The sequence below is a fragment of the Ranitomeya variabilis genome, chromosome 1, assembly GCF_051348905.1.
Source record: "Ranitomeya variabilis isolate aRanVar5 chromosome 1, aRanVar5.hap1, whole genome shotgun sequence".
Classification (NCBI taxonomy): Eukaryota; Metazoa; Chordata; class Amphibia; order Anura; family Dendrobatidae; genus Ranitomeya; species Ranitomeya variabilis.
The window spans coordinates 847,607,639-847,621,267 of NC_135232.1; positions in this window are offsets into that span (position 1 = coordinate 847,607,639).

Below are 13,629 nucleotides of genomic sequence, written 5' to 3' on the forward strand. Positions count from 1 at the left end.
TCTATAGGCGGCCTCATTACCAGAAAAACCGTTAAAGAAGCCTGGCAAAAGCAAAAAATGTCCTATTTGCGCAGCCAAACTGAAAGATACCTGGCAGAAACCCCTATGTGAAGCGTGCACCTGCAGAATCATAGGAGAGGAGCAGGCTTCTCATGTCAAATATGAGAGCCATGATAAGAGAGGAGGTCCAGGCTTCTGTATCAGGTCTGGCACTACCTCAAGCCTCACCTTCAGAGAGACCGAGCAAAAGGCAGAGGGTCGATTACTCTTCAGGAGATTCGTTATCTGCTGTATCGGATATAGAGGAGGAAGAGGAGAGCAGAGACCCCCCCACAGAGAGGGAGAAAATACTTATTCTCTGCGGCAGACACAGGAGAACTGTTGGAGGCTGTGCGGCATACTATGCAGATTGAGGATCCACAACCATCTTGTTCAGTTCAGGACGAAATGTTTGGTGGCTTGCGCTCACAGACTGCAAAAGTGTTTCCAGTAAATTCCCATATCAGATCCATGATTTTGGATGAATGGGAGGAGGCGGAGAAGAGATTGACTATCCCTAAAGATTTCCGACTCCGCTTGCCGTTTGACCCGGATGAAGTTAAAGAATGGGTCGATATACCTAAAATAGACATTCCATTGGCTAAAGTGTCCAGAAGAACCTCAATCCCTTTTGAGGACTCTTCCAATCTAAAAGAGCCCATGGACAGAAAGGCAGATGGACTTTTAAAAAGGACCTGGGAGAGTTCTTCGGCGGTTATCGGAGCTAATATCGCAGCAACATCAGTGGCTCGCTCCATGGACCTGTGGCTAAATGATCTTCAGGATCAATTAATAGCCAAAACTCCTAGAGATACTATCATGAAATCTCTGCCTCTGTTAAAATTGGCAACCGCCTTTTTGGCGGAGACGGTTAGGTTCGCGGCTAGAGGTCAATCTCTCTCTAATGCAGCCCGAAGAGCTATCTGGCTCAAAAACTGGTCGGGTGATATGCACTCCAAAAATAAATTGTGTTCCATACCCTTCTCTGGGGGCAGGGTCTTCGGACCGGTCCTCGACGATATATTAGAGAAAGCCTCAGACGTAAAAAAGGGGTTCCCCGAAGAAAAGCCTAAAAAATTCCAGCCCTTTCGGAGACCCCGCTATAATCAGAAACAGGATTACAGGGGTAAAGGGAAGCAAGGTAGATGGAGCTACCAGAAAGGGGGAGACAGTAGACCCAAAACCAAAGACTCGAGTTACTCAGGTCCGAGGTCTAGCTACCATAGGAAATGACGCCATCAGAGTAGGGGGTCGTCTAGCCGGATTCCTAGAAGGTTGGAGGGGAATAACGAGTCCTTGGGTGTTACAGGTGGTGTCCCAGGGGTACAAAATCGAATTTTCCTCCCTTCCGCCCGAAAGATTTCTGGTGTCCAGCACACATCTAAAATCATCATCCCCCATGTGGTCGGATATACAGGACCTCCTAAAAATGGCGGCAATTGTTCCGGTCCCCTCCCAAGAAGAGTACAGAGGTCATTACTCGAATCTCTTCTCAATAACAAAACCATCGGGAGAGTCGAGAACAATAATAAATCTGAAGCACCTAAACAACTGGGTGGTATACAAAAGATTCAAAATGGAGTCAATTCGGTCTACCATTCCTCTGTTGGGAAGGGGGGGTATGGTGATGTGCACTCTAGATCTAAAGAGTGCATATTACCATGTTCCCATTTGCCTAAACCACCAAAAATTCCTGCGGTTTGCGGTAAACATGGAAGGGATGATCTATCACTTTCAATTCCGCTGTCTCCCCTTCGGCCTGGCGTCGGCTCCCAGGGTTTTTACAAAACTTATGGTAGAGGTAGTCGCATATCTGAGAAATCGGGATGTGATGGTAATCCCTTATCTAGACGACTTTTTGATAGCGGCAGAGTCAGTAAACCAGCTCAGGGTCAACTGTCAGTTCCTCATCTCCACACTAGAGAGCCTCGGTTGGATTATAAATTGGAAGAAATCGGATCTAATACCGAAATCCAGAATAAAATTCCTAGGAGTCATGCTCGACTCAGAAACAAGAATGTCCTACCTTCCGGAAGACAGGCTAAAGGGTATAATAAAAAAGGTCCATCATTTCTCCCGAGGCCGAAATACGATCAGAGACGGGATGAGAATACTGGGATTGATGACGGCCTGCATCCCTTGCGTGAGATGGAGCCAGTTTCATTCCCGACAGCTTCAGCAGGGAGTTCTGAGGAGCTGGAACAGGAGGCAAAATTCTCTAAATCAAAGACTGAATCTTTCTTTTCAGATCAAGAGGTCTCTGGTGTGGTGGACTCTCTCCAAAAATCTCCGGGTAGGAGTGTCATGGCTTCAAACCCCAAGTGTGTCAGTCACGACAGACGCAAGTCAGGAAGGTTGGGGAGGTCATGTCCTAGGAAGATATTTCCAAGGTCGTTGGGGAAGAAAGGACAGCAAGAAGTCATCAAACCACAGAGAGTTGCATGCGGTTTGGAAGGTCCTAACGGCGGCACAACATTTGCTGAAGAACAAGCATGTAAAAATCTTCTCGGACAATACGACGACTGTAGCCTTCCTTCGACATCAGGGGGGCCCAAGACATCTGGCATTACAAGATCTGGCGGAACAGATCTTCAAGTGGGCAGAGAAGTCGGTGCGGTCAATCTCGGCTGTACATCTGGAGGGATCCAAGAACCAGTTGGCAGATTTCCTGAGCAGGAAAAGTGTATCCCCTACAGAGTGGGAACTGAACAGCGAAGTATTCAGGGATCTTTGTCATCGTTGGGGGAAGCCGACTGTGGATCTATTTGCTACAAAGCAAAACGCAAAAGTCGAAACCTTTTACTCCCTAAACCCCTGGGAAAGTCCAGCTGCGATCGATGCCCTGTCACAACCCTGGAGCAACGGTCTTCTCTATGCGTTTCCACCTCTAGCATTGATTCCAAGGACACTCAGGAAAATTTGCGAGGACGAGGCCAAAGTCATCCTCATAGCTCCTCACTGGCCGAAAGGAAGTTGGTTTCCATTGTTAAAAAAATTGTCAGTGGGAGAGCCTCTCCTGTTACCAGTAAGAGAGGATCTTCTTCTACAAGGTCCAGTTCTACACCAGAACCCAGGAGCACTTCAGTTGGCAGCATGGATCCTGAACGGAAGATCTTGAGAGCAAAAGGTCTTTCAGATGACGTCATTTCTACCCTTCAAGCCAGCAGAAAGCCGGTGACATCTGCAATCTACACAAAAATATGGAAAACATTTTGTGGATTCTGTGGGGAGATGACAGTTGATACTGACCATCCAGATATCCCGAAAATTCTTGATTTCTTGCAGTCAGGATTTCAAAAAGGTCTTAGACCAAGTACATTAAGAGTCCAGATAGCGGCCCTAAGTACATTCTTTGATTTTTCTCTATCTACCCACCCCTGGATTAGTAGATTCTCTAGAGCAGTCCAGAGGCTAAGGCCATTCATTAGGAAATCAGTCCCGCCGTGGGATCTTAATCTGGTCCTGAATTTTCTGTGTGATCAGTCCTGGGATATAACTGGAGACATAGATATTAACAAACTCTCTCTTAAAACCGCGTTTTTAGTTGCGATCACATCGGCAAAAAGATTGGGGGAACTACAGGCTCTTTCGGTACAGAACCCGTATTTACAGATCTTTGATGATAAAATAGTACTAAGGCTAGATCCGGCCTTTCTCCCTAAGGTCGTCTCCAATACTAATATGAATCAGGAGATTGTTTTACCGTCATTTTGCCAATTCCCTAAAAACCAAAAAGAAAGATTTTTTCATAACCTTGATGTAAGAGAGTCAGTACTCAGGTACCTTGATCTATCTAGACCCTGGAGACAGGACAATAACTTGTTCGTTCAGTTCAGGGGTTCAAATAAGGGGAAAAAAGCGTCTAAAGCGACTATCGCACGGTGGATAAAATCTACAATTGATTTGGCCTACAAAGCTAAAGGTTTGAATTCCCCAGTTAATCTTAAAGCCCACTCATCTAGGGCCATGGCCACATCATGGGCGGAGAAAGGGGGGGCTACGGCAGACCAGATCTGTAGAGCTGCATCATGGTCTAATCTTAGTACCTTTTCTAAACACTATAAGTTAGATGTAGTTTCGCCTCAGTTGGCCTTTGGTAGAAAGGTACTTCAAGCAGTGGTCCCACCCTAAATACCATTCTCCTTTGGTATTTCTCCAGTGTGCTGTCAGGTGGTGACCTGGAAAACAGTAATTAGACTTACTGGTAATTGTATTTCCAGGAATCCATCCTGACAGCACTGTTAGTTCCCTCCCTATTGTTTGATCTTTATACTTATGTGATGTAACATTTGTATGATTGATTATTTTGTTGTAATAAAACTTGTTTTTGCATCCATCCAGATGTGTTACTTTGGAAAAACACTGAAGGGTGGTAGGGGGAGGGTCCTTTTAACCTCTCGTGTTTCCTGTCCCATCATGGATAAGAAGGATGTCCTCCAGTGTGCTGTCAGGATGGATTCCTGGAAATACAATTACCAGTAAGTCTAATTACTGTTTTCTCAACAAATAGGCTGTTCCCAGAGTGCTGTATCAAGGCACCTCAATGGTAAGTCTGTTGGAAGGAAACAATGTAGCAGAAAACGCTGTACAACGAGAAGAGGTGACCGGACCCTGAGGAAGATTGTGGAGAAGGACCGATTCCAGACCTTGGGGAACCTGAGGAAGCAGTGGACTGAGTCTGGTGTGCAGGGAATGGGCTACAGGTGCCGCATTCCCCAGGTAAAGCCACTTTTGAACCATAAACAGCGGCAGAAGCGCCTGACCTGGGCTACAGAGAAGCAGCACTGGACTGTTGCTAAGTGGTCCCAAGTACTTTTTTCTGATGAAAGCAAATTTTGCATGTCATTCGGAAATCAAGGTGCCAGAGTCTGGAGGAAGACTGGGGAGAAGGAAATGCCAAAATGCCTGAAGTCCAGTGTCAAGTACCCACAGTCAGTGATGGTGTGGGGTGCCATGTCAGCTGCTGGTGTTGGTCCACTGTGTTTCATCAAGGGCAGGGTCAATGCAGCTAGCTATCAGGAGATTTTGGAGCACTTCATGCTTCCATCGGCTGAAATGCTTTATGGAGATGAAGATTTCATTTTTCAGCACGACCTGGCACCTGCTCACAGTGCCAAAACCACTGGTAAATGGTTTACTGACCATGGTATTACTGTGCTCAATTGGCCTGCCAACTCTCCTGACCTGAACCCCATAGAGAATCTGTGGGATATTGTGAAGAGAAAGTTGAGAGACGCAAGACCCAACACTCTGGATGAGCTTAAGGCCGCTATTGAAGCATCCTGGACCTCCATAACATCTCAGCAGTGTCACAGGCTGATTGCCTCCATGCCACGCCGCATTGAAGCAGTCATTTCTGCCAAAGGATTCCCGACCAAGTATTGAGTGCATAACTGAACATTATTATTTGATGGTTTTTTTGTTTGTTATTAAAAAACACTTTTATTTGATTGGACGGGTGAAATATGCTAATTTATTGAGACAGGTTTTTTGGGTTATCAGGAGTTGTATGCCAAAATCATCAGTATTAAAACAATAAAAGACCTGACAAATTTCAGTTGGTGGATAATGAATCTATAATATATGAAAGTTTAATTGTAATCATTACATTATGGTAAATAATGAAATTTAACACTATATGCTAATTTTTTGAGAAGGACCTGTAATATATATATAAATATATATATATATATATATATATATATATATATATATATATATAATTTGTTTTTGTTTTTGCAAAAACAGGCAACACGCACTGGCTTATACGTGCAGATTCCACCTGTGGTTCTACACCTGTGGATTCCTATTGAGCAGGAGTAAAATGCTGAAGAATCAGCACAAAGAATTGACGTGCTGCGGAAAATACAAAGCAGTGTTTCCGCGCTGTATTTTCTGAACTGCGGATTTGTTTGGTACTGTAAACCGCATGGAAAAGGCTACGAATACGCAGTGGCCTGACTGTCATAACTATACAAAAGTAGGAAACCAGTAACATCGACAATATACACAAAAATATGGAGAAAACTCTGTGCTCAATATCCTGAGATGACAATGGAATTCTCTAAGCCTAATATCCCCCAAATTCTTCCTCCAAGCAGGATTTGATAAAGGCCTAAGACCTAGCACTTCGAAAGTGCCAATCTCGGCTGAGTGTTTTTTCATGGACTATCCACTAGCAGGGCATCCATTGATTGAAAGATTCATTAAAGCCGCAGGCAGAATAAGACCCACGGTTAGAGCCTTTGTTCCACCATGGGATTTAAAAATGGTCCGAAATGGGTTGCGCAGACCACCATATGAACCACTTGAAGATTCAGATATAAAATTTCTCTCTCTCTCAAGACTGCATTTCTGGTCACCATAACAGCCAGACGTATTGGTGAAATACAGGCGTTTTACATTTAAAAAAAAATATATTCTCAGGTTTAAATCCTGCATTCCTATCAAAAGTAGTAACATCCTTTCATATGAGCCAAAAGGTGGTCTGGCCTTCCTTCTGCCAGGACCATTAAAAAAAATAGTCAAGAAAGGACATTTCATTCCCTAGACGTCAAGTGTTAGTCCTCCAGTACTTGGAATCCACAAAAGACTGGTGACTAGATCACAATCTGTTCATACAGTTTGGGGTAAAAAATGAGGGGGGAAAAAGACATCAAAAGTGACACTTGCGAGATGGGTTAGGTCAGTGATCAGCCTGACCTACTAATCAGAAGGAAAGTCTCCTCCAGTTAATAACAGAGCCCATTCTCCAAGAGCAGTAGCCACATCTTGTGCAGAGCAAAGCAGGGGCCTCGAAGGACCAAATCTACAGTGCTGCAACATGGACAAAATTTAACACCTTTTGCAGACATTTTATACTGGACACTTTATCTGGCCACAAAATGGCCTTTGGAAGAAAGGTCCTCTAAGCAGTAGTCCCACCCTGAATGTATCCTGCTGATAGTGCTGTTAGGAGGGACGTCCTGGAAAGTAGGCATTAGTCCTACTGGTAATAGGTTTTCCAGGAGTCCATCATGATGGCACCTATTACATTCCCTCCCTTAAATTCCTAACTGATATGAGATGGTAATGTATGTAGAAGGAAACTAAAATAGTTGCATCCATCCTGGTGTTGTACTTGAAAAAATCACTGAAGGGTGGTGGAGGGAGCGGCGTTTTAACTCCTTTTGTGTTGTGTTCTTGTCCCTATCAAGGATACGAAGGACAACCTCCTGATGGTGCGGTCATGATAGACTTCTGGAAAACCTATCACCAGTAGAACTAATGCCTACTAATCCCAATTTTTTTTTTTTCCTTCTACTTTGTAGGGGGTGATAGTGGCCAATATCTAAATATAACTTATGATTTCTCTTGTAGCTGGGGCTGGCATAATATCCCCATTAACAAAGCAAATTTGGCATCAGGCTGCACTATTGGCTGCTCAGGGTCTGTTATGACCCTGCAGATCCTATTCCCTCTCCCCGTCAGGGCCGTATTTAGAGTTTGCATTGGTGAGTATGACTAATGCAGTTACTGTCGGCAGTGACTTGGGCTACTTTCACATCAGTGACTTTTGCCATTTGCGGCAGATCCGACAGTTTTTCCACATCTGCCGCGCAATGGATCACTTACGAAAACACTGCGTTTTTGCCTCATTCATTCCCTTCTGCTACAAGGACATGTGCGTCACTTGTGGTTTTGCTGCGATCTGGCAAATGCGGTACTTGCAGCAACAGGAAAAAAAAGCTGCTAGCAGTGTTTTTTTTTTTTCTGTCTCATTGTAAGTTCAAAACCGCGCAAGTCCCATAGGGAATGAATTTAGGCCAAATCTATGTATATGGCCATGTAGCTCTTTCAAAGACAATTCCAGCAATATTTTTACATGTTCAGTCCATCTGAAATCGATTTGCATACATATGCAAATGAGGGAGTAGATCTGTTACTCCAGCTCTATACCCGCTCAGTGCCACCTCTTCCTGATCACCTTACACCTCTTTTTTTTTTTTTCCTGAAGGAAACACTGCATAGAGGCTGTCAGTGAAGTAAAAGGAGGTGCCACTCTGTGGGAAATAGAGCTGAAGTGATAGAGGGTTAAGATCCACCATAGTCGTTGATTGAAATGCTGATTTCTGAATAAGGCAGAAGAGACTGACCATATAAAGGTATTTATGGAATCTGTCTTTGAAAGTGCTGCATGCACATATAAAATGTTTGAAGGGGTGAAATCCTGCAGACAGACTGCCTTTAAATAAATATACTGTAACTGTCCCCATGTTTGTACGGCTAAGTAATGAAGAGAAAATGTGTGGCAGCCATAGATCTCACTTCCAGTTAATGTCCCATGAACCTGAGAGTCGAAACTGGTGGAACAGAGCCAACACAAGGGGTCAGCCTTCACAGAACTGAGGTGACAGTGTGGGCAGGGCTGCCACTAGGAATTTTGAAGCCCAATACTGGCAAAATGTCCGGGCCCCCTTGAGACTCTGCCCAGACTCCACCCCAGTTCCGCCTCCCCTCAAGCCTTCCACAGTCCCAATGCTGCTCTTGGAAAAACAAATCTTCTGCAAAATAATTATTAAGTCGCCACCACAACAAGGTAGACTCTTTTGGTCGGGCCCTACTCAACTAACCTATTAAACATTTCTTAAAATATCCAATACTCTTTTTAGGTATATTTTTATTTATTTATTAAGGGAATGAGTCACATATATTTTTCCCTTCCCCCATGACAGCACACCTGAGAGGGATCCACCCAGCCAGGACAGGAAACCTACTGAAATAAAAGGGCGGTACCTTTCCCTCACTTCAGTTGGGTTTCCTGTCCTGATGGGAGCCCTAGTGCTGGAATCACGGTGGCCTTGGGATTTGAATCTGGTTTTAGAAGCTCTAACTAGGGGTCCTTTTGAGCCTTTGCAAGAGTTCTCAGCAAAACTTCTCACTTTTAAAACAGTGCTACTGGTAGCTTTGACATCAGCACGTAGGGTGAGTGACTTGCAAGCCCTGTCTATTGCCCTCCATACACACAGATATATGATGACAGGGTGGTTCTAAGACCAGATCCGACTTATCTACCTAAGGTAGTTCTTAAATTCCATAGGAGTCAGGAGATTGTTTTACCCTCGTTTTGTGATAATCCTAAAAATCCAGGAGAGGAAAAATTTCATACACTTGATGTAAGGTGGTCGATGTTACAGTACATATCCTGAACCAGTCAGTGGAGGAAGGATCAGTCCCTATTTGTAGCTTTCCAGAGTAGCAGGAAAGGATATGGGGTGTCTAAAAGTACTATTGCTAGATGGATTAGGGAGGCCATTAGCTTATCCTATGCTGCGTGTGGCGGCGCGGTCCCTGAAGGCATCAAGGCTCATTCCACCAGAGCTGCGGCTACTTCCTGGGCTGAGAAAGCAGAGGTATAGATTGATCAGATATGTAAGGCCGCTACCTGGTCCTCACCGTCTACCTTCTTTAAACACTACCGACTGAATCTATCCTCCTCGACTGACCTTACCTTTGGTAGAAGGGTGCTGCAAGCGGTGGTCCCTCCCTAAGGTGTTCCTTTCTCCAAAAATCTCTCAGGTGTGCTGTCATGGGGAAGGGAAAATACCAAGGTTACTTACCGGTAGCTGGTTCTTCCAGAGCCCATGACAGCACCTGTATATCCCTCCCCTTTTTTTCACCCTTTGGTGTACACTTTTAGCTGGGTGTTGTTTGTTTATTATTATTATGATGTGGTGGTAGTTTGCCATGTGAACTAACCAGGGGAGCGCCTCATGCTCTGAAAACCAACTGAAGCGAGGGAGAGGTACCGCCCTTTTATTTCAGTAGGTTTCCTGTTATGGTTCTCAATGGCAAGAGAACATAGCCCAGCAAACATAAGTACTAGCTCTTGGAAGGATGGAAACTAAACTGACCATGAACTAAACCTGCCGCACAACTAACAGTAGCCGGGTAGCGTTGCCTACGTTTTTATCCCTAGACGCCCAGCGCCGGCCGGAGGACTAACTAATCCTGGCAGAGGAAAATATAGTCCTGGCTCACCTCTAGAGAAATTTCCCCGATAGGCAGACAGAGGCCCCCACATATATTGGCGGTGATTTTAGATGAAATGACAAACGTAGTATGAAAATAGGTTTAGCAAAATTGAGGTCCGCTTACTAGATAGCAGGAAGACAGAAAGGGCACTTTCATGGTCAGCTGAAAACCCTATCAAAATACCATCCTGAAATTACTTTAAGACTCTAGTATTAACTCATAACATCAGAGTGGCAATTTCAGATCACAAGAGCTTTCCAGACACAGAAACGAAACTACAGCTGTGAACTGGAACAAAATGCAAAAACAAACGAGGACTAAAGTCCAACTTAGCTGGGAGTTGTCTAGCAGCAGGAACATGCACAGAAAGGCTTCTGATTACAATGTTGACCGGCATGGAAGTGACAGAGGAGCAAGGTTAAATAGCGACTCCCACATCCTGATGGAAACAGGTGAACAGAGGGGATGATGCACACCAGTTCAATTCCACCAGTGGCCACCGGGGGAGCCCAAAATCCAATTTCACAACAGTACCCCCCCCTCAAGGAGGGGGCACCGAACCCTCACCAGAACCACCAGGGCGATCAGGATGAGCCCTATGAAAGGCACGGACCAGATCGGAGGCATGAACATCAGAGGCAGTCACCCAAGAATTATCCTCCTGACCGTATCCCTTCCATTTGACCAGATACTGGAGTTTCCGTCTGGAAACACGGGAGTCCAAGATTTTTTCCACAACGTACTCCAACTCGCCCTCAACCAACACCGGAGCAGGAGGCTCAACGGAAGGCACAACCGGTACCTCATACCTGCGCAACAATGACCGATGAAAAACATTATGAATAGAAAAAGATGCAGGGAGGTCCAAACGGAAGGACACAGGGTTAAGAATCTCCAATATCTTGTACGGGCCGATGAACCGAGGCTTAAACTTAGGAGAAGAAACCCTCATAGGGACAAAACGAGAAGACAACCACACCAAGTCCCCAACACAAAGCCGAGGACCAACCCGACGCCGGCGGTTGGCAAAAAGCTGAGTCTTCTCCTGGGACAACTTCAAATTGTCCACTACCTGCCCCCAAATCTGATGCAACCTCTCCACCACAGCATCCACTCCAGGACAATCCGAAGATTCCACCTGACCAGAAGAAAATCGAGGATGAAACCCCGAATTACAGAAAAAAGGAGACACCAAGGTGGCAGAGCTGGCCCGATTATTGAGGGCAAACTCCGCTAAAGGCAAAAAAGCAACCCAATCATCCTGATCTGCAGACACAAAACACCTCAAATATGTCTCCAAGGTCTGATTCGTCCGCTCGGTCTGGCCATTTGTCTGAGGATGGAAAGCAGACGAGAAAGACAAATCTATGCCCATCCTAGCACAGAATGCTCGCCAAAATCTAGACACGAATTGGGTTCCTCTGTCAGAAACGATATTCTCCGGAATACCATGCAAACGGACCACATTTTGAAAAAACAGAGGAACCAACTCGGAAGAAGAAGGCAACTTAGGCAGGGGAACCAAATGGACCATCTTAGAGAAACGGTCACACACCACCCAGATGACAGACATCTTCTGAGAAACAGGAAGATCCGAAATAAAATCCATCGAGATGTGCGTCCAGGGCCTCTTCGGGATAGGCAAGGGCAACAACAATCCACTAGCCCGAGAACAACAAGGCTTGGCCCGAGCACAAACGTCACAAGACTGCACAAAGCCTTGCACATCTCGAGACAGGGAAGGCCACCAGAAGGACCTTGCCACCAAATCCCTGGTACCAAAGATTCCAGGATGACCTGTCAACGCAGAAGAATGAACCTCAGAAATGACTTTACTGGTCCAATCATCAGGAACAAACAGTCTACCAGGTGGGCAACGATCAGGTCTATCCGCCTGAAACTCCTGCAAGGCCCGCCGCAGGTCTGGAGAAACGGCAGACAATATCACTCCATCCTTAAGGATACCTGTAGGTTCAGAGTTACCAGGGGAGTCAGGCTCAAAACTCCTAGAAAGGGCATCCGCCTTAACATTCTTAGAACCCGGCAGGTAGGACACCACAAAATTAAACCGAGAGAAAAACAACGACCAGCGCGCCTGTCTAGGATTCAGGCGTCTGGCGGACTCAAGATAAATTAGATTTTTGTGGTCAGTCAATACCACCACCTGATGTCTAGCCCCCTCAAGCCAATGACGCCACTCCTCAAAAGCCCACTTCATGGCCAAAAGCTCCCGATTCCCAACATCATAATTCCGCTCGGCGGGCGAAAATTTACTCGAGAAAAAGGCACAAGGTCTCATCACGGAACAATCGGAACTTCTCTGCGACAAAACTGCCCCAGCTCCGATTTCAGAAGCGTCGACCTCAACCTGAAAAGGAAGAGCAACATCAGGCTGACGCAACACAGGGGCGGAAGAAAAGCGGCGCTTAAGCTCCCGAAAGGCCTCCACAGCAGCAGGGGACCAATCAGCAACATCAGCACCCTTCTTAGTCAAATCAGTCAATGGTTTAACAACATCAGAAAAACCAGCAATAAATCGACGATAAAAGTTAGCAAAGCCCAAAAATTTCTGAAGACTCTTAAGAGAAGAGGGTTGCGTCCAATCACAAATAGCCTGAACCTTGACAGGATCCATCTCGATGGAAGAGGGGGAAAAAATATATCCCAAAAAGGAAATCTTTTGAACCCCAAAAACGCACTTAGAACCCTTCACACACAAGGAATTAGACCGCAACACCTGAAAAACCCTCCTGACCTGCTGGACATGAGAGTCCCAGTCATCCGAAAAAATCAAAATATCATCCAGATACACAATCATAAATTTATCCAAATAATCACGGAAAATGTCATGCATAAAGGACTGAAAGACTGAAGGGGCATTTGAAAGACCAAAAGGCATCACCAAATACTCAAAGTGGCCCTCGGGCGTATTAAATGCGGTCTTCCACTCATCCCCCTGCTTAATTCGCACCAAATTATACGCCCCACGGAGATCTATCTTAGAGAACCACTTGGCCCCCTTTATGCGAGCAAACAAATCAGTCAGCAGTGGCAACGGATATTGATATTTAACCGTGATTTTATTCAAAAGCCGATAATCAATACACGGTCTCAAAGAGCCATCTTTCTTAGCCACAAAGAAAAAACCGGCTCCTAAGGGAGATGACGAAGGACGAATATGTCCCTTTTCCAAGGACTCCTTTATATATTCTCGCATAGCAGCATGTTCAGGCACAGACAGATTAAATAAACGACCCTTAGGGTATTTACTACCCGGAATCAAATCTATGGCACAATCGCACTCCCGGTGCGGAGGTAATGAACCAAGCTTAGGTTCTTCAAAAACGTCACGATATTCAGTCAAGAATTCAGGAATCTCAGAGGGAATAGATGATGAAATGGAAACCACAGGTACGTCCCCATGCGTCCCCTTACATCCCCAGCTTAACACAGACATAGCTTTCCAGTCAAGGACTGGGTTATGAGATTGCAGCCATGGCAATCCAAGCACCAACACATCATGTAGGTTATACAGCACAAGAAAGCGAATAATCTCCTGATGATCCGGATTAATCC